General features: G+C 51.8%; 1 pseudogene; it reads left to right on the top strand.

Annotated features, from left to right (window-relative positions):
* LOC101948131 (integrin alpha-D-like) overlaps nucleotides 1-19119 on the top strand; it is a 36473-nt pseudogene extending 17354 nt beyond the window's left edge.
* Nucleotides 19120-22243: the final 3124 nt, after the last annotated feature.

Here is a 22243-nt window from a genome sequence, read left to right as displayed (position 1 = left end):
GCGATGATCTAGTCTGAGCTCCCGTGTGGCACAGGCCAGAGAACTGCCCCAAATAATCCCTGCTGGAACCAGAGCAGATCGCTTAGAAAACCAGCCGGTCTTGTGTTAAAAATTGCCAGGGATGGAGAATCCACCATGGCCCGTGGTGAGCTGCTCCAATGGTTAAATCCCCTCACAGTTAAACCTGACACCTTCTTTCCATTCTGAATGTGTGTAAATTCCACTTCCAGCCATTGGACTTTGTTTGACCATTCTCTGCTGCTTCTGTCGGTCCCAGTGACCGGGAGGTGCCTGACTCCACCGCTGAACCGACTGCATGCAACCCACCCAGACTAGCGTGGTGATCCCAGCCCTTCACCCCTTGCCCTGAGGCATCCGCCGGAGACATTGCAGCACTCACCTCTCACTATGCCCTGGAGATTGAGTCAATACCCATGGCAAGAAGACCCCTGTCCTCACTGCTGATACAACCAACACAACTCTGTGCTGAAACTCCAGGCTCCAGCGGCCCCCACTCACCGGAGTGGCACCTGGCGCTGGCTGAGCTGTGTCTCTCTAGGGCCCAGCAGGGCTCGGAGCGGGTGGGTGTTGGTCCAGGGCTCTCGGCTGTGACTGACGCTGATGCCCTGGTCTCCCCTGTACCTCCCTCTACTCCATTAAGGTCGGCGATGCCTTCTCCAGCGCTGCTGCCCAACGGGAGCTCCAGGAGATCGCCTCTAAGCTCAGCAATGAGCACGTCTTCCGGGTGGACAATTTCGACGCCCTCCAGGGCATCCAGAGCCAGCTGCAGGAGAAGATCTTCACATTCAAAGGTAACAGAGCTGGGGCAGGAGCCACAGTGGCCCTGGGTCTCTAGAAATGGGTTTTCAAGGTCGAGATGGCCGGCATATTGGGCTGCATTAGTAGGAGCATTGGCAGCAGACCAAGGGAAGTGATCATTCCCCTCTATTTGGCACTGGTGAGGCCACATCTGGAGTATTGCATCCAGTTTTAGGACCCCGCCACTACAGAAAGGACTTAGGCAAATTGGAAAGAGTCCAGCGGACGTCAACAAAAATGATTAGGAGGCTGGGGCAAATGACTTTTTATGAAAGGCTGAGGGAACTGGGTTTATTTAGTCTGCAGAAGAGAAGAGTGAGGGGGGATTTGATAGCAGCCTTCAACAACCCGAAGGGGGGTTCCAAAGAGGATGGAGCTCGGCTGTTCTCAGTGATGGCAGATGACAGAACAAGGAGCAATGGTCTCAAGTTGCAGTGGGGGAGGTCTAGGTTGGATATTAGGAAACACTATTTCACTAGGAGGGTGGTGAAGCACTGGAATGGGTTACCTAGGGAGGTGGTGGAATCTCCATCCTTGGAGGTTTTTAAGGCCTGGTTTGATAAAGCCCTGGCTGGGATGATTTAGTTGGGGTTGGTCCTGCTTTGAGCAGGGGGTTGGACTAGATACCTCCTGAGGTCTCTTCCAACCCTGATATTCTATGATTCTGTGGGACAAGCAGCTGCTGGGAATCCAGAGCTGGGAGTGGTGGGAGCCTATGACTGGTCCAGTGGGATATACCTGTACAGGAGCAGTGGGAAGATGAGTTTCATCAACATATCCAGAACCTCTAAATGATGCTTACCTCGATAAGAACAAAACCAAAGATTTCCCCCTACCTGTTTAACAGCCCTGGCTCCTCACCCCAGAGGTGGCTGCATCTTAGTTCTGAAAAAGGGATCTCTGTGTCGCACTGTTTGTGACACCCTGACACGCCAATATTCACCACTGTCATGTAATTAGGATATGTTTTGTACAAAATATGTCTTGTGAGGGATTATTCTAAAAGTCTTGATCTGCTGAACATTAATCTCATTGGATTGTGTGTGTTATCGTTCTATGTGAAGTTATGAAGTTTGGCTACGTATGTGCTACTGAAACGTGTGGTGAGGTTCACAACACCCACAAGCAGCCTTTCAGGTACAACGGTAAGAAGGCCAAAGAATGTTAATGGCTTATTGTGGAAATGCACATAAGCACATGGATCACCCCAGGAACTGGCTACAATAGAAACCTCTCAGAGCTAGCACTACACAATGGGAACTCTTTGTCCCAGGTCACAGCAAAAGAGCTGTGGAAGAAACAAAACTCCACTCTTAGGTTGGAAGGAACAAACTCAGAGACAGCTTTATTCAAGCAATTGCAAGGGAAGAATACAGCTGGTAGAGAGCATGTCTGCCTCAGTTTCTCCAAAGTACAAGCAAAATCACACAAGCATTTATACCTCTTTGTGATGTGCATTAATTAAAAAACATCTATGTTTTATTTAGACTATTTTCTATCTATTCCAGCATTTTCTCACTTTCGCTTCTCAAAACAGCGTTATCTCAAGACTGGTTCACACTGACTATTCTGCAGGTTTCAACTCGCTTCTGACGTGAGCCCGGCTTCTACAGGTCTCACGATATTGGGCTAAGACTTAGCTCAACAGTTGTTCTGTGTCTGACACTTAAATGGCGGTACTTAAACCGTTTCTTACTTTCCCTGCTTCCACAAAGCTTTCTAGCAAGTGGGAAGAAGATAGAAAAAGGGGACAATGATTTCATGGGGGACCTCACTCTCCCTACAACAACACACCTGGAAATAATCTGAGGGGCAAGGACTGAACTGTGGGAGGTGATGGTCCCAGGCTAGAGGGATTGTCTAGTGGTTAGAGTTGGGAGTGAGGAATTCTCGATTCTATTCTCCGCTCTGGGATGGGAGTGGAGTTTATTTGCTCAGCCTGGTTTGCATCTCTCCCCTGTCAGGGCCTCCTGATGCCATGGACATGTCCCTCCATTTGTCTGTGGCTGCTCGTGGCTCCGAGTTCCTGGTAAGTACCACACCCAGGGGAAATGGGTGCTGGGATTGGGGTTCTGCATTTGCTCCCTCATCATTCCAGGGCACAACTCCCTCTCTGAACCCCAATACTGATGGATGGTAGTAACTGGGCGGTGTCAGTGTGGCTGGAGGAATGGTGCAGAGGTGACAATTGGGTGATGTCTCCATGACTATACGATAAATGTGAGAGTGCTGTTGGTAACTCCTGTAACTGGAGGGGTGGTACAACGATGCAGTGGGGAATGGTGGTAGCCAGGTATCCTCACTTTGGCTACAGTGATCGTGAGGTGATGTTGTGAAGGACGGAGGCAACTGTCTGACGTTGGCATGGTGAAGTGACTGTGTGCTGAGGTAGCAGGAAGTGTTGTAACTGGGTTGCCGCCATGGCGACAGTGACTGTGCATGGACATAGCAGGGAGCATGGCAAGTGGGTGACATTGCCATGGCAACAGTGACTGGACACTGCTGTAGCAGGGAGTGTGGTAAGCAGATGATGCCCCCGTGTGTCTCCCCTGTCTCCTCTCAGAGTTCAGTGCTGGGATCTGGGGTCCCGAGGTCCTGTCTGACTCGAGGGGGCCCCTGCCCTGGCAGGGCCTTTCCCTGCATATCCATAGTGGGGAGGTGTGGGGGAGGTATCAGGCCCCAGGCTCTCTTCCCCACCCTCAGTGCTCTGTATAGAGGGGCACCTACTGATCCTGTCCTTCTCGTGGCCCATGGTGCACCGGGCCTGTGGGGAGAACATGTACGTCAGTCACTACTGCTTCCCTCTGCAGCAGAGCTTCTGGCAACTCCAGCGCATCCTGGACACCCAGCCAGGTGAGGGGTGACACAGGGGTGTGTGTGGGGGGACTTACACCCTGGGTTCACGGGTGGGTACATGGACCATGGGGATGTGGAGGGGAGATGAGTCTAGAGGGGCCCAGGGTCTGACAGGGGGTGGGATACCAGGCTAGGTGGGCCATAGGTTTGATTCAGGATGTCAGTAGGAGCTGGGAGTCAGGACTCCTGGGTTCTGTCCCAGCTCTGGGAGGCGGGTGGGGTGTATTTTTTTCATCCCAGTGCATGTCATGCTCTACTCTCAGGGACCCTCCATGGCAGGGACGGGATGATGTTATGACAGAGGGGCCGAGGGGTCTGATCGAGGTGGTCGGCAGGGGGTGGGATATCAGGTTAGATGCGCCCATTGGTCTGGTCTAGCTCTTTCTGATGGGTTTCCCATGTCTGTGGAGTTGAGTCAGGACATACTTCATTCCCGTCCCTCTCAGAGTGCCCCAAACATGTCACAGACATAGCGCTCCTCATCGACGGCTCGGGCAGCATCGCACGTGAGGACTTTGAAAAAATGAAAACGTTTCTCTCTGAGATCATGAAGCGTTTCCGCAGCACCGACACGCAGGTAACGGGAAGAGGCTGAACCCTGACTATGTACCCTGCCCCTCGCAGTCAGTGCTGGCCTCAGTGCGGCACTAGGGGGCGCTGTGGTGCAGGGAGCAGCAATGGATTTTGCATCCAAAACCAGGAAAAAATTCCTGCAGAACCAGCTACATCCCGACCACCTGCCCCAGGCCTTAACTGAGTCTGATTCCTGCTTTTCTTACCCTCCACCCCGGGGGTTGTTTTTCTCCCTTTTCCCCTGTCTCCTGCAGTTTGCCCTCATGCAGTACTCGCACAGATTTAGAGAGCACTTCGACTTCTTACAGTACAGGAGGAGTCGTGACCCCGATCGCCTCCTCAGGTCGGTCGTACAGCTCACGGGAGCGACGCACACGGCCACAGCCATCCGGAAAGTGGTGTAGGTATTGCCCTCCTCCCCATGCTGATGCCACAGGAAATGGGCTGCAAGGATATGGAAGCTAAGGGACAGGGGCTTGGGACTCCTGGATTCTATCCTCATCTGTGGGAGAGGAATGGGGACTAGTAGGTTAAAGTGGGGTGGGGATGTTGGGAGCCAGGACTCTGGCGTTCTATTGCCAGTTCTGAGCTTCCGTTGTGTTGTGACTTCAAGCAAGTCATGTCCGTGCCCTGTGCCTCAGTTTCCCCATCAGTAAAATGGAGACATGACAGTGACCTCCTTTGTAAAGGACTTTGAGATCTGCAATGCCAAAGCAGTGGATAAGCGCTAGGTGTTATTAAGTATCAAGAACCATCCCATGCTTTCTACACCCTCCATTTTCCAGGCGGGAGCTGTTCACCTCTGGGAAAGGAGCTCGGGATGAGGCCACCAAGGTTCTCATTGTGATCACAGATGGGGAGAAAACTGGAGACCCACTTTCTTATTCAGACGCCGTCCCCGAGGCTGAGAGAGCTGGAATCATCCGCTATGCCATCGGGGTGAGCCGTGGCTGTGCAGAGAACTAGTAGGGATCTTAGCCCCTGTCCACGTTCCCATCAGATAAGGGAGAAGAACTGACCCTGGGTTGTAACCAGGTCAACGTGTGACATTGTAGGAGAGCTGGAGCTCCTCTGTTGTTCAGGTTGAGTGGCACTGTCTAGTTAAAGGTTGGGGTTTTCTGCCTGCCCTACGGTCCATGTGCTGACTCAGATTGTCATAAAATTTCGTTTGCCTCATGCAAATTCAGGTTAAGATGAGTGGTCTAAATTTGGGATTATTTGCACAAGGGGTTTCTGAGATACAGCCCCCCCTAGTTAAACAGCAAAGTCACCTGGTTCTTATAAAGTCTTTTTTGCACAACCCTGGGGCTCAAACAACAGCGCTGATCCTCCCCAAACAGATCTCAGTCACTTGACATTTATCTCCATTAAACTGCTGAGCCAAAGAGATTGAAATGGGCATCAGCAGCAAGACAAAGGGCAAATCAAATTAACGTATGTCATCACACAGCCACCGCAGTATTTAAATCGGTTTTTCATGTCCACATTGCTCTCCTGTCGGCCGTGCACGTCCTCATGAGGGGACCTTGTACTGATTTAAGTGTCAGTGTTGGGCATTGTGGGGTTGAAGCCCCACCACCAGGGGCCAACAGCTGGAGCCTCGGGCTATGTAAGCCATCCAGTGCCTATATGGACATTGCATCGACCTAACTACATTGACCTAAAAGCAACGCCTCTTGTGGAAGTGGAGTTATGAAGTCGGTGTAGTGGGCAAGTTACATGGGTGGGAGCTACATTTTACCGAGGTCGCTTACCGAGTTAGGTCGACGTAAGCTGCCTTTCATCAACAAACTCGGGTTTAGAGTCACAGATTCCCAGGCCAGAAGGGACTTTTGCGATGATCTAGTCTGAGCATCCATGTAGCACAGGCCAGAGAAAAGACCCCAATAATCCCTGCTGGAACCAGAACAGATTTTCTAGAAAACCAGCCAGTCTTGAGATAAAAATTGCCAGGGATGGAGACTCCACTGCGACCCGTGGTGAGCTGCTCCAATGGTAATTCCCCTCATGATTAAACCTGACACCTTCTTTCCAAATTGAATGGCTGTAAATTCCGCTTCCAGCCACTGTATCTTGTTCGAACATTGTCTGTTGCTTACTTCGGGCCCAGCAACCGGGAGGTGCCTGACTCCACCGCTGAACCGACAGCTCACAACCCACCCGGACTCGCGCAGTGGTCCCAGCCCTTCACCCATTGCCCTGAGGCATCCCCTGGAGACATTGTAGCACTCACCCCTCACTACACCCTGGAGATTGAGTCATGCAGGGCCCCAGACTGCTGACAATCCCCATGGCAAGAAGACCCCTGTCCTCACTGGTGATACAACCAACACAACTCGGTGTTGAAATGAGGCAGGCTCCATAACTCCAGGCTCCATCGACCCCCCACTCACTGGAGCGGCACATGGCACTGGCTGAGCCGTGCCTCTCTAGGGCCCAGCAGGGCTCGGGGCGGGTGGGTGTTGGTCCAGGGCTCTCGGCTGTGACTGATGCCAATGCTCTGGTCTCTCCTGTACCTCCCTCTACTCCGTGAAGGTCGGCCAGGTCTTCTCCAGTGCTGCTGCCCAACAGGAGCTCCAGGAGATCGCCTCTAAGCCCAGCAACGAGCACGTCTTCCGGGTGGACAATTTCGACGCCCTCCAGGGCATCCAGAGCCAGCTGCAGGAGAAGTTCTTCGCCTTCAAAGGTAACAGAGCTGGGGCAGGGGCCACAGTGGCCCTGGGGCTCTAGAAATGGGTTTTCAAGGTCGAGATGGCCGGCATATTGGGCTGCATTAGTAGGAGCATTGGCAACAGACCGAGGGAAGTGATTATTCCCCTCCCTTTGGCACTGGTGAGGCCACATCTGGAGTATTACATCCAGTTTTAGGACCTCTCCCCCCACTACAGAAAGGACTTGGGCCAATCGGAAAGAGTCCAGCGGACGTCAACAAAAATGATTAGGAGGCTGGGGCAAATGACTTTTTAGGAGAGGCTGAGGGAACTGGGTTTATTTAGTCTGCAGAAGAGAAGAGTGAGGGGGGATTTAATAGCATCCTTCAACTACCTGAAGGGGGGTTCCAAAGAGGATGGAGCTCGGCTGTTCTCAGTGGTGGCAGATGACAGAACAAGGAGCAATGGTCTCAAGTTGCAGTGGGGGAGGTCTCGGTTGGATATTAGGAAACACTATTTCACTAGGAGGGTGGTGAAGCACTGGAATGGGTTACCCAGGGAGGTGGTGGAATCTCCATCCTTAGAAGTTTTTAAGGTCAGGCTTGACAAAGCCCTGGCTGGGATGATTTAGTTGGGAATTGGTCCTGCTTTGAGCAGGGGGTTGGACTTGATGACCTCCTGAGGTCTCTTCCAACCCTGATATGCTATGATTCTGCGGGACGGGGAGCTGCTGGGAATCCAGAGCTGGGAGTGGTGGGAGCCTATGACTGGTCCAGTGGGATATACCTGTACGGGAGCAGTGGGAAGCTGAGTTTCCAAAACATACCCAGAACCTCTGGGGACATGAATGATGCTTCCCTCGGTAAGAACAAACCCAAAGATTTCCCCTTACCTATTTATACAGCCCCTGCTCCTCACCCCAGAGGGGGCTTCCTGTTAGTTCTGGGGAAGGGATCTCTGTGTAGCACTGTTTGTGACACCCCGACTCCCCAATATTCACCACTGTCATGTAATTAGGATATGGTTTGTACAAAATATGTCTTGTGAGGGATTATTCTAAAAGTCTTGATCTGCTAAACATTAATCTCATTGGATTGTATGTGTTATCGTTCTATGTGAAGTTATGAAGTTTGGCTATGTATGTGTTACTGAAATGTGTGGTGAAGTTCACAACACGCACAAGCAGCCTTTCAGGTACAATGCTAAAAAGGCCAAACAGTGTTAATGGCTTATTGAGGAAATGCACATATGCACATGGATTACCCTAGGAACTGGGTACAATAGAAACCTCTCAGAGATAGCACTGCACAATTGAAACTGTTTGGCCCAGGTCACAGCAAGAGAGCTTTACAGCGAGTGGGAAGAAGATATAAAAAGGGGACAATGATATCATGGGGGATGTCACTCTCCCTACAACAACATGCCTGGAAATATCTGAGGGGCAAGGACAGAATCGTGGGAAGTGATGGTCCAAGGCTAGAGGGATTTTTAGCCTGAGTATGAAAACCTGGAAAAGCCAAGGCAACTTGTGCCTTAAGAATGTGCTGTCTGTTTATCACTCAGGGTGAGAATCTGCTTATTTGTATCCTACCGGTCTAGTGTGTTATGCTGAGTTTGCAAGTTTTCTTTATTTATTGAGGTAATCTGCTTTGTTCTGTTTGCTTTCCCTTATAATCACGTACAATTTACCTTTTGTAGTTAATAAAGTTATTTCTTGTTTATAGTATAACTCAGTTTGTACAATTCATACCTGGGGGGTGCAAGAAGCTGTGTACATCTCTCTCCACATTGAGGGAGAGGGTGAATTTTTAGGAGCATGCACTGTGCAAATCTCTCTGTACAGTGTAAGACAGTATTATTTCGAGTTTATTGCCCAAAAGGTTGTGCACGTGAGTTCCGGGTGAGTCCTCTCACATAGAGCTGACTTCAGTCTGTGTCTGGCGCTGGGTGTGGCCCTACCTGTGTGTGTGTGCTGCACGAGACCAGACAGCTTAATTCAGAAGAACAGGGAGAGGGAATCCAGGGTGGTGGAGCAGGAGAGACTCAGTGAAAACCCAGTACATCAGGTGGCATCCTGGATGGGGTGGTCCAACCCATCACACTGTTGTATGGCTGTTTCCCATGTCACCTCCCCATGTCTCTCTTTTCCTTTGAGGTTATTCATCTCAGGTCATCACAGCCAACGGGCAGACCACCTACATGGTCGGGGCCCCTCTATGCCAAGGCACCGGCAAAGTCCTCCAGTTCAGCAGAGATACCAAGGGTGGGGAATCGACACCCAGAGCAGAGCTGTTGGGAGAGCAGGTATGGGGAGTGTTAGAGGTAATGTGGATTGTGGGTGTGAGAGAAGGAGAGCACTGGAGGAAGCCTGTAAGCTTTTGACATTATGTAATATTTGAGTTTCGCTTCACCTTCAGGAACGATTCGGTCAGAGAGCCTCAGGCAGGGGATAAACTTGACTGGTTTAGAGAACTGCACCACAGCTGACATTCAGCATCTCTCCAATATCCCACTTCTGTTACCTTCACTTACAGTCTAGACGGAACTGATGAGGTGGATACGGACAGAGGCCCAGATCCACCAAGGGACTTAGGCATCGTGATGTTGCAGGGAGGCACCTGCCTCTGCCAGCAATCGATGAATGGGGGGAGGGGAGAGAGAGACACAGGCACTCTTCACCTACTCGACATGTTCGGTCTCATCCAATAGGCATGCTCAGAGCTGCTGAGATATTCACAAACCAACTGTAGGAGACAAGAGACGTTTCCCTTATAGAGTGGGGATTAGAGTTCTCACCTAGTACATGGGTGACCCCTGGTTCAAATCCCTGCTTTGCCTAATTAGCAAGAAGGATTTAACCAGGTAGCTGCCCTCTCTCAGGCAGTTGTGATTTGCACATGTTCTGTGGCTCAACTGATACTAAGGCTAGGTCTACACTACCCGCCTGAATCGGCGGGTAGAAATCGACCTCTCGGGGATCGATTTATCGCGTCCCGACGGGACGCGACAATCGATCCCCTAATCGACGCTCTTACTCCACCAGCGGAGGTGGGAGTAAGCGCCGTCGACAGGAAGCCGTGGAGGTCAATTTTGCCGCGGTCCTCACAGCGGGGTAAGTCGGCTGCGATACGTCGAATTCAGCTACGCTATTCACATAGCTGAATTTGCGTATCTTAAATCGACTCCCCCCTGTAGTGTAGATGTAGCCTTAGTTACTCAATTAAACTGGAACAACTTTAAGAGGGGAGACTGAGGGAGCCCACATCAGAGTATCCCACAGCTCAGGGGTTAGAGCACTGAACTGAGAAATAGCAGGTGCCTGTTCAATTCCTTCTCCTCTGACCACACCGACCGGAGGTGGAGGAGTTAGATGGAGGAGCGCCTGTCTTCCCCCAGTTTGTAGAGCATGCTGGGATGTGGGGGGGAAATAGGCACCGGGTAACCGCATGCTTAGAGTAAGACAGTAAAGGCACAAGCCCTGCCGAGACAGTAACAAAGGAGCTTCTGCTGCAAAAATTTAGGCACCAAGTCAGTTTAGGAACCTACAGGGGTCAGCGGCAGCCAGGCAGAGGTTTTGCGGCTCACAGAGACATTAAAGTCCAGGGGGTTAAGCACATAAGTACCTTTGTGAATCTAGGCTAGAGAGACTCAGGCAAGGAAATAACATTACTAGTGATATTAACAGTGGCTGAAAAAGATCACACTACACTAACAAAGTGAATTTCTCTAAGTCCAATTGTCTGTACATGCCACCTAAACAAAACTTATAACAGTGGCTCAGTCAGTGATGAACTTGACTTGTGATAGCCCAACCTCTAAAAAGAATTGCACCACAGTTAGCATTCAGCATTCCCGTCCCTCCAAGATCTAGCTGCCTGTCTGTTCAAGAACGCTTACAGAGCTAGCGCCACTGGCTGCACTGAGCGAGGGTGAGGCTAAAGATGGAATGGACATTGTGACTGAATCCTTATCCCCAGAGGGTAAGAAGGGTGCCAGTGGGAGAAGAAGCAGGAGGTGACTAAATTGAAGGGGTGGCTTATCTGCCTCTCCAGAACGGCTCGTATTTCGGGAGTACACTGTGTGCTGTGGACCTTGACAGAGATGGGAACACAGACCTGGTTCTAATCGGAGCCCCTTTGTACCATACACCTCTGAATGGAGGACGCGTCTATATCTGCCCAATTAACTTGCCGGTAAGAAAGAGGAGTGCAGCCATGGGGAAGATGGGTGGCCGGGGGTTCTTGTTTGCCTGAACTGCTGTGATGCTGTGACAATTAGTATTGCAGTAGGGGGCAAGGTGCTCCAGGAAGCAGGGTAGAGGCTCAGTAGGGGGCGCTCTTCCCTCCCAGTTAGTTCTGGCCCCAGGCCCCAGAGTTGGGAGGGGGGACACACACTGTGCTGCTGAGAGAGGGGAAGGAGCTTGGTAGGGATCACTCTCTGACGACACCATGTGCTGATCCTTTCCCCACGTGTCTTTTGGATTGGGCCTCCAGGGGACGACGATGATCTGCACCAAGACACTACATGGACAGACGGGGGAAGTGTCTGGGCGCTTCGGGGCCAGCATGTCTGAAATCGGGGACATCAGCGGGGACGGACAGATGGATGTGGCCATCGGGGCTCCCATGGAGAATGACAATCATGGAGCCTTGTACATCTTCCATGGGGAAAAGGGAGGAGTCAGTCCGCAGTACAAACAGGTGAGCCCAGCTCCTATGGGTAGGGGTCAGTACACAGCCCTGAAGGGACAGCATGGGACCCCACCGCCCCCTAGTGCCCATTATACAGTATACTCACCCCTTTCCTAACCCTTATCCTCTGGTGCCCCCTAGTGCTCATTATATAGTACACTCACCCCTTCTGCATCCCTTATTGCTCTCTCTGCCCTACAGCGCATAGTGGGGTCACTGTTTCCCAGCAAGCTGCACTACTTTGGCCAGGCTGTCAGCGGCGGGACAGATCTGACAGGGGATGGACTGCCGGACATTGCGGTGGGGGCACAAGGGCAGGTCCTGCTGCTGAGGTAAGTAACTCTGTGTTGTTGCACTGCTCCGCACGACAGTCTCAGGCCTTGTCTACACTAGAGAGTATTTTCAATACAAGTTATGCCGGCAATCTAAAAGTGCAATAATTTCATCGCTATTCCATGTGCACACTACGGTCCTTGTGTCAGCAGAGCGCATCCACACTTGGTGCTGTAGCAGTGGAGAGCAGTGCACTGTGGGTACCTACCTCAGTGTGCTGCTCACCACGTTCAACAGCTAGGTGTTGTGGGAAGGTGGAGTGGATCGCAGTGCATCATGGGTGTGGAATCAATGTCCCATGATGCAGTTCTTTCCATCCCCGCATTCCATGGGCTTTCGACTGCATTCTGTGGCATTTTTCAGTGGTTCTTGTTTACTGTGCACCTGCCACCTCTGTCTGAAGAGATGGATCCTGCACTGATCTGTACTGTTGTGGTCGCTGTTACGAACACATCGTGGATGGTCATGCAGTATATCAGGAGCTCCCAATCTGAACAGGAACCAGAGTTGCCTGATCCGCTGTGTGCCATGGAAAGAAACAACACCAGATTACTTTTGGCGTTCATGGAGCAGCTGAACACAGTGGACCATCGCTTTTGAGCTTGGGAAACAAGCACTGATTGGTGGGATCACATTGTTATGCAGCTCTGAGATGACAAGCAATGGGTGCAGAAAACCGCCTTCCTGGAACTGTGTACAGAGCTCACCCCAGCCCTGCAGTGCAAAATGAGGACAGGACACCAAAATGGGAGCTGCCCTCTCGGTGGAGAAGTGCGTGGTGATTGCAGTGTGGAAGCTGGCAACCCTGGACTGCTACCAGTTGTGAATCAGTTTGAAGTCATCAAGTCCATTGCAGGGGCTGCGTTAATGCAAGTGTGCAGGGCCATTAATCGAATCCTTCTACGAAGGACCATGACTCTTGGCAATGTACGTGAAATAGTGAATGGCTTTGTGGAAATGGGATTCTCTAACTACGGGAAGGGAATAGATGGAATGCATATTCCAATTTTAGCCCTGGACCATCTTGTGACAGAGTACATCGACAGAAAGGGGCACTTCTCCATGTTACTGCAGGCACTTGTAGAACACCGTGGGTGTTTTGCTGACATCAACGTGGAGTGGTCGGGGAAGGTGCATGACGTGCGCATCTTCAGGAGCACCGGCCTGCACAGAAAGCTGCAAGCAGGGACTTTCTTTCCAGACCAAAAGATTCCAGTGGGGGGATGTTGAAATGCTCATCGTGATCCTGGGAGTCTCAGCGTATCCCTTACTCCCATGGCTCATGGAGCCTTAAATGGGAAACCTGGACAGCAGCAAGGAGCATTTCAACAACAGACTGAGTAGATGCAGAATGACTGTGGAATGTGCTTTTGGCACATTAAAAGTGCGTTGGCGATGCCTTTCGGGAAGGTTAGATTCTAGTGAGGAAAACATTCCAATGGTCAGAGCTGCCTGTGGGGCTCAGGGTGAAAAGCTTGTCTGGGGTGGAGCGCTGAGCCAGATCACCTGGATGCTGATTTTGAGCAGCCAGATAACATGGCTATTGAAAGGGCACAAGGGAGCTATTGGAATCAGGGAGCCTTTGAGGCAACATTTTGAGAATGAGAACCAGTAATCTGCCATGCTTCATTAAGCTCAGTTATCTGTAGTGAAGACAGGGCGGCACACAGTAGCAATACATTGTGTGTGTGTGTGTGTCTCCCCTGTACTGGAGAAAGGCACAATGATAGATTTGCTGCAGGGCCGGTGATTTGCATGAGCCCGTGGTGCTCTGGGATATTCTGGGCCTGGAGGCCCGGCTCCACCAAAGTTTGGGTCCGAGTTCCACCCGCTGCCCCCACATGCCTCTATGGTTCCTTCCCTACCCTTGCTTCTCTTGGCTAAGGTGGGGCTGAGGGCGGCGGAGTACTGGTGCAGGGGTGGTTGTGTTCAGGGTCCTGTGGATTTGTGGATGGGGGTGCTGGGCATAGCGTGTCCTCTGAATGTGTTGGGGGGGCACTGTGTGGCACCCCAAACCCCCTTCTGCTCCCAAACTCCCTCCCAGAAATGGTACCCCCTCCTGAACCTATACCCTCTGCCCCAGCCCAGAGCCCGCAACCAGCACCCAAACTCCCTTCAGGAGTCTTAGGCAGGTGTGTGTGTGACGGGGTGAGGGGAAGAACAGGTCTTGGACCTGTTCTAGGCCTCACCAAAAGTTATACAAACCTTCTGCCCCTGCTTTACTGCTCCCTTATTTGCCCCCCACATCTCCTCTAGCAGAGCTGCAAATCCATAACTTTTCTCCCTTGGATGCTGTGAGCACATCCAGGCTGGGTGGGAGACTCAGGGGCGGGAGGGAGTCTGGCCCCATTGCAGGGAGCAGCTGGGTGATGTTCTGTTCCCCCCATGGCAGGTCCCGGCCGGTGCTCAGAGTCGGGGTCTCTATCAGCTTCCAGCCCCCCACGATCCCCACCTCAGCCTTCGACTGCCAGGGGCAAGAGCAGCTCAACACAGAGGCCAGCAGGGCAGAGGTCTGCTTCACCGTCACTAAGAGCACCATGGACAGCCTAGGTGAGACCAAACCCACCCCCCCGCTCCCCTCCCCCCTGAGCCAGTCCCCTGCCCTGGGGCTGGACTGGAGCCAGCTCTGCCTAGAGGGGAAAGGCCCCATGTCTCATTTATCCTTGAGGTTCCCACTGTGTCTCTCTCTGTCCCTCATTTCCCCTCCCCCATAGGTGACAGGATCTACAGCACCATTCAGTACAGCCTGGCCCTGGACCCCGGGCGGACGAAGATCCGAGTCGCCTTCGACTCCACCGGCCCCGTCCTGAGCAGGGAGCTGCGGCTCAGCATCGAGAAGAAATGTGAGACGTACCAGATAATGTTACCTGTGAGTGCTGGGTGTCCCGGCTCCTTCCCCTCCTACTGTGTCTGATCCTCCAACCCTACCCCTTGCTCCCAAATCACCCAGAGAACAAACCTCTCTCTGGATCCCAGTTCCTCTTTCCCTTCAGGGGCCCAACGTGTCTTTCTCTGTCCCCAGCTCTGTCCCGAAGACATTCTGACCCCCATCACCCTACGCTTCAACTACACCCTGACGGGGGAGCCCATCACTGCCGCCGGTGGCCTCAGACCCATCCTGAGCGAGGACTCTGCGCTGGTGTCTGCAGGCTCGGTAAGATGCCAGAGACAGGCCCCACGGTGGGTCTGCTGCAGGGATCAAACCAGTCATGTTGGCATTCAAAAGCGAGAGACTGAAAAGTTTGGAGCCAGCAGCAGCTTCCTAAACCCCTTACAGAGTATGGACACTAGAGGGCGACAGAGATGGATGCCCAGTTTGCCTTGGCTAGGGACCTGTCTCTCTTAGGTGGGAACATTCCAACTTCTCCTCAAAGTTCCCCAAATTTCTGTCCAAAAACCAAAATATTTTTGGCTAAAAAAATGATTTTTGCTGAAAATTTTTCAAAACTTATTTTGGCCAGGGTCCCTTAGAGGGGCAAGGCCCCATGCCCTGTTCCCCATCCCCCAGTGAGCCAGGCAGGCCCCCTGCCCTGGCACCCCTAGAAGAGTGATACTGTTGCTGGCCAGAGCCGGGAGTTGGAAGGGGGAGGAGGGGTATGGGTGAGTGGGTGGGTGGGTGGCAAGGGCAGGGCTGATGATGGGTTCAGCTGTCCCCTGTGCAGGGGACTGGTAGGTGCTGGGGTAACTGGAGGGCCCCTGGGTCCCTGCACTGTCACTCTGGCAGATGGTGCTGCAGCCCTCTCCCCATTGACCCCTGTTCTCCTGGTCTCCCCCCAGCTCCCGTTTCAGAAGGACTGCGGCACCGATGGCCGCTGCGATGACCAGTTAGCAGTCGCCTTCAATTTCTCTGGGTAAGTCATCGAATCCTCCCCGCAAAAACACCAGCTTGATCACACTGGGCGGAGCTGCCAGTCAAGTACGGCATCTTCATCATTCTCACCAGGTAGGTCAGTGTGGAGACAGAGGGGAGAGCGCCCCCTGCTGGGCCCCCTGTTCCCTGCAGCACAGCACCCCCTATTGAGCTCTTCCCTGCAGCACAGTGTCCCTAGCGCCACGCTTGGTCATAGGTGCCAGCGCTGACTGCAAGGGGAGAGCGCCCCCTACTGAGCCCTTTCGTGCAGCACAGCGCCCCCTTCTGCACATGACACCCACCCCCACCCTCCAGCCCCATCCATCACACTCCCGTCTCTCTCCTTCTTTCCATCCTTTTCCTCCCCCAGCCTTGAAGAGTCGACCAAGTACGTCAACTTCTCCACCAAGGAGGCAGGGACAAGCGTGCCAGTGACACATCGGTACGAGGTGAGGATGGCAGCACAGAGTGTGAGGTGGGGAGACAGGGCAAGAGGGAGGGAGTGGAACTGCCTGAGTTAGACTTAGTGGGTTAGAGTATGGAGGGGTGGAGACAGGGAGGGAGCCAGGACTCCTGGGTTCTATCCCCAGATCTGGCAGGGGAGTGGGGTTAGAGGGTTAGAGCGGGAGCTGGGGATCAGAGCTCCTGGGTCTCTTCCTGCAGTGCCTTTTGGAGAGTCTGTTTCTTTCAGGTCAAGAACCTGCGGCAGCGAAGCATCCCCATCTCGGTCACGTTCCAGTTCCCCGTGGAGCTGAGCGGGGTCCGGGTGTGGGACGCCTCTGAAGTCGTCCCCTCCAAGGTACCTGCCTCTCCCTGCCCTTGTGTGTGTGTGTGAGATGGGCCCAGTGACACCTGTTCTGCCCTACAGCGCCCCCTGCTGGGACAGGCTGCCTAGGGGGAAAGACCCATTCCCCAGCCTCTGAACCTGCCAGTCCTGTTCCCTGGTGCCAGATTGGTGCTGGTGTCTCCTAGAGGGGAAGTTCCCATGTCCCAATCCCACCCCCATTAATACTGTGTCTCTCCCTCCCCAGCCTGAGCTGGCTCAGTGCACCAGTGACGTGGAAACACCCGATTCAAAGGACTTTGTGAAGCAGATGAGCGAGCGCCCCCTGCTGGTGAGTACAGACCAGTGCCGATCCCAGCAGCTCTTCTCCCTCTGCACTAATACAGACAGCAAGTGCTGTAGACAGACCCAGACCCTCATGGCCATGCTGAGCCCCTGCACGCCCCCTGCCTCACCCGGCGATATCCTTCCACCCCCAGGACTGCTCTGTGGCCACCTGTAAGAAGATCCGGTGCAGAATCGCCTCCCTGGAAATGCAGCAACCGCTGGAGTTTATGATCAAAGGGAACGTCGGCTTCGAGTGGGTCTCCCAGGTACGAGAGCTGCCTCTGCCTCCCTGCACCAGGCGAGGGATCCCCCCATGTGAACAGCCCCTGAGCCCCTCCCCAGAGGTGGCTGCATCTCAGTGCTGTGCAAGGGATTGCTCCTGTGTGAACGGCCTCTAAATTGCTCTGGGTCCCCCTGGGACAATGCTCCGGGCTGGTTTGTGTCATTTCCAGTCAGGGACGGTGAATTTCTCTGTTTCAGACTCAGCAGCAGAAAGTGAGTCTGGTGAGCGAGGCCCGGATTGAATACGAGGAGAAGAAATACACCCAGAAGGAGGGATTCGTCCAGCGCCAGGTACCAGAGTGACGGCGCCCAGGATAGAGAGAGCATTGGCTAGTGGTTAGAGCTGGGAGCCAGGACTCCTGGGTCCTGTCCCTACTCTGCGAGGAAGTGAGGTCTGGGGGTTTAGAACAGGGGCGGGTGATGGTGCCAGGACTCCTGGATCCCCATCTCACAGCTCCTCTCCCCCAGGTGCAGACAGTGGTGGAGCGCTCCGAGGTCGTGGGCAGCAGCGTGCTGGCCTGATCCTGCTGGCTCTCATCACCGCAGCCCTCTACAAGGTGAGTGGGGAAGGGCTTGGACCCCTCCCCCACAGCCCATCGCTATGAGGGCAGGGCCTGTGGTTCTCCCAGCTGGTGGGGGAGGGACAAGGGTGTTTCCTTCAGAGGTTCCCACAGCCCATCCCTCCTCCTCCTCGGCCATGAGCCTGTGTCTGTCTGGCTCTCACCGTCTCCCCTCTCTGTCTCCTTCCAGTTCGGCTTCTTCAAGCGCCAGTACAAGCAGAGGGTGAAGGACGCTGTGGAGGGCGAGGGGCCTCTCCTGACCCAGAGTGCAACCACTGGCAACTCCCCTGCTTCCAATGCCCCTGGTACAGAACGCTGCAGTGCGGGATATTGAGTGTGCATCAGACCTGTCCACTCCCTCCACCGACTTCCCTTCAGGAGCAACTCCTGAATGATGCCATGTGCGGATGCTCCGATTCCAGAAAAGGAGGGTCTTGTTCCTGTTGGGTTTCACCCACGTTGAAAGTGGAGCACTGCACCATAAATGCATACCCACCTGAATCTGGCTTAATTTCCATACCCTGAGAATATTGAACCTGGTTGAAAAGCTTGTCCTTAGCTCCAAGGCCTGGGCCCAGGGAATTGGAAAAACATGTCAAGCTCCAGGATAAGGATTAGGGTTAACAAGTCTGTCCCTCTGGGTCTTGTTGTTCTGCCTCTGTACAGTGCCTAGCAGGGTGGGGGTGTGGTCCAAGGGCAAATATCCCAGGTCCTACCATAATTCACCCAGTAAATAATGTACAGTGCCTAGTACAATAAGATCCTGACCAATGATTGCAGCTCCTAGGCACTACAGTAATACACTTGAGAAATACTATGAAGTGCCTATAGCAATGGGGACCTGCCCCATGCTTGGGGTTGTCCTAATTCCTACCATCGTTCTCCTAATAAATAATAATACAATAGAGGAGACAGAACTTTCTCAGGGGCTGGTCCCAGGCTGGAACAAATTCCCCAAGTGACTACGGATCATCCCAAACCTCCCCACCTTCACTCCACGCATCAGGGCATTTCTTTGATCTTGCCTTCTCAAGCATAGAGCTGTGTGTGTGTGTGTGTGTGTATGTGTGTACACATAGAAGAGGGTCTCACACCTTTGTTGCTTCTGCAAGCAGAGCTCATAGCACATGCCACGGGCTCCTTGCATCTGTTCAAGCCCCCACCAACAAGCTCCCTATATATCTGACTAGAAATGAGTCTAGTCTGTGAAAGAAGCTTATTAGAACATCTTTGAGGGTAAGATTACATGTAACCAGTTCCTTAGTGTATTAAGCTTAGCTTTGCGTGCTTGTTTTATTTTGCTTAGTAACTTACCTTGTTCTGTTTGTTACTTCTTATGATCACTTAAATCCTACCTTTTATACTTAATAAAATCACGTTTATTATTAATAAACCCAATGTAAGTAATTGTTACCTGGGGGGGCAAACAGTTTGTGCATATCTCTCTTTACTTCGAGAAAGAGGGCAAATAATATGAACTGATGCTGTATGAAGCTTTATACAGTGTGAGACAAATTGATCTGGGGTTCAGGCTCCCAGAAGGGCTGTGCACTGGGGTGCTGAGGCAAGTCCCTTTAACTGAGTCTGCCCAGAGCTGATCTCTGTGTCTGTATTCTGTAGAGGGGTGTGGCCCAGTCCCTCTGTCTGTGCTGGAGGAGGCCTGAAAGGTCTGGCTCAGCAAGACAGAGTTGAGGGGTGCCCAGGTTGGCAGAGGGGTTAGGCTCAGTGGTATCTCAGCACATCCAGTGACAGTCCCAAGGGGGTCCCGATGAGAGAACCCATCACACCAGGCTCTGGTTATTTAAATGGCTAAATCCCTTTGTAGGGCTCTGCTCCTATTGCAGAAGAGTTGTCTGTGGTGGTGCCAGTGTTGCAAACCCATTGTGTAGGCTGGGTGAGACGTTCCAGTGGCCAGCAGAAAGCGACGTAGCCTTCTCAGAGTTGGAAAAAGGCTCCCGTGACTGCTCCTGTCTGGGCCTACTCAGGTTTCAAACCCCCTTTCATATTGGACACAGATGGATCGGGGACACTGCTGACAATAACACAAAGCACTGGGGAGGGCTGGAGCTTATTACAGCCAAAGTCCAAGTCTGCCAGAGAGAAATGATGGCACCAGTCTGAGGGAGCTCCTGGCAGTAGAAAAATCTATAGAACTTTTTCAGCACGGTTTGGATGGGAGGAGGTTTATGATCAGGACAGAGCATGTGTCTCTGAAATGGCTTTTTAGAGTCAGGAACCCTGAGGGGCAACTTGCTGTGTGGTTAGCAGCAGTGCAGAGCTACAATTTCACAATCCCACACAGGGCTGGGCACATGGCTAGATGGCCTTGCTGAGATGGGAACGGCAAACACTGCCCCAAGCAGAAACCAAGGAATTGGTGCCCCAGGGGATGGGTGTGGTTAGAAAGAAATGTCTGTCTCCTCTCTCTCCTCATAACTTGCAGAAATGCAAATGGTCCTGGCTCACCTGTTGGACCAGTGAATGGGGGGTTTGCAAGAGTGAACTCCAGAACAACTAAAAGCTTCCCAAATAGAGGACCTAGATATCAGCATAGGGTATGACTGGAAAATCATTTGGCAAACACAGCCACCTTGGAAGATAGCTTTTACTGTAGTATGGGGAGGTGCTGTCTGCTCATGGATGGAAAACTCCCATCTTCTATGCAATATTTTGTAAGATCAAATTGGAGTTGCTGTGAAAACCATCCTGACAGAAAGGTGCTATGTCAATATGTAAATACCTAAGACTGTATCAATGGTAATTCATTAAATAATTTCCTTTCTGAGAGGGGAGGGTTTTGTTACAGGTCGGATAAACCCTCATTCAAACTGCCCTTTGTTCAGGATACATGTAAGAAACAAACCATCAAGCTCTGTTATGAAATGGCGAGCTGAAACCATAGGAGCTGCTGCTCAAATGTTACCAGATTTGCCCGTTACTTTGCGGTACACTCATTTATTAGAGTTACTCTTCTAAGGCAGGGGTTGTGTAATTCTATCAATGTATTGCTTGTGTCACTTGTGTTCTCATATGGAGCTCTACTTCTCCCTTCTGCCAGTTTCCTCCCAATGGAGCTATCCTGCAGGACCTCGGTTCCCCAGGGCTGGGTTCTTCCAGCCCTAGAATCAGCTGAGCACACACACATTAACAGAATGCATCTGAGAAGACCCTGATGATCAGCACTCCCGAGCTGACCCCTTATACGTCCCTGGACTCAGCAGGTTGGGTCGAGCAGCACTTCCAAGATTCCACCCTCAGATGCTCCAATTCAGCATGTCCCTAGCCCCACTTTCATGTTACAATTGTTCTGTTATTAACTCACCTGAGAGGCAACCCCACAGGATTTTGGGGGGCACTGCAGGGATCTTTAGCTCAGGTGTGAGGAGTGGTGCTGCAGAGTGAATGGGGAAGCCAAAAGCACCCACAAGGGAGAGGGGGGGGAAGCAACCAACTTAACCATGGAAGTTATTTATTTCTTGGTAGTTGTTATGCTTATAAGAAGCACATGGGATCTTTTTCAGGGGAAAAGGCAATACGCCGCATTTATTAACAATACAATAGTTAGCATATGCATTCAATCACACACACACACACACACACACACACACTGTCCCGCCAGTTGATGTTATAGTTACCAGTCCAGGGTCCGGAGCAATCGAGTGGCCAGCTAGATTGATCTCGGGCAGGGAGGAGCCGGGTTCTGTCAGTCGTGACACGATGCTCCGGGGGAAGTCTTGGCAGGACGAACCCAAAGTTCAATGGCAAAGCACCTGGTTTATATAGTAATTTTCCTTCATTGGGACCAATGAGTTTTGCATTGTCATGCTGTAATCAGTGTTTGTTTTCTCAAGTTGTTCTTCTCATCCTATATCTTGCTCTTTCATCAGTCTCTCAGGGAGTTATCCCATGCTGGTTTTGATCACAGCTATCTTCGTCCTGATTAATAGGTGCCTGCCTCATCTTTAGAATCATCAATCTGCCCTCCTCTGACATTGCAATCTCCTGGTGCCTTTAGTCTGTCCTTAGTTCCTCCCTAGAATATCTAGCCTGGTGATGGCCTTCACACTTATTTTCCTACACACACATTCCTCTTTCACACACAAAACAAGACAGCATATTTGAATAATCGTACAGGAACATCTAATTGAAATGCAGGAGAAACCAATTCTTGCATTCTTAAATAAGAGGTGACCCTAAAGGTCTATTGCTGCCTTGAAATCAGCTTCAGATACAAGATTCTGGCTGATGCATCTTTACCAATGGCTCAGAGGCCATTCCTTTCTGCTTTCAGAAAGGGTGGCTGGCAGAATACAATCAAATCATATTATACATTAATACATTTAATACATACTACATTTTTATCCTTCATTATACAAAATAGAAACATAAAATCCTACTACTACATAGTAACCATACAAGGGGAGCCAAACAAACAAAACAGTAATATTTGATTACAAAAGTTAGGTTTAGCAAACTATAACTGATCACACACGTCATGGTCAGAAGGCTGTACCTAG

Source organism: Chrysemys picta, chromosome 4 (assembly GCF_011386835.1).
Source record: "Chrysemys picta bellii isolate R12L10 chromosome 4, ASM1138683v2, whole genome shotgun sequence".
NCBI classification, from domain to species: domain Eukaryota; kingdom Metazoa; phylum Chordata; order Testudines; family Emydidae; genus Chrysemys; species Chrysemys picta.
Note: the sequence above shows the minus strand (reverse complement) of the source record. Positions and strands in the feature narration are given on the sequence as shown.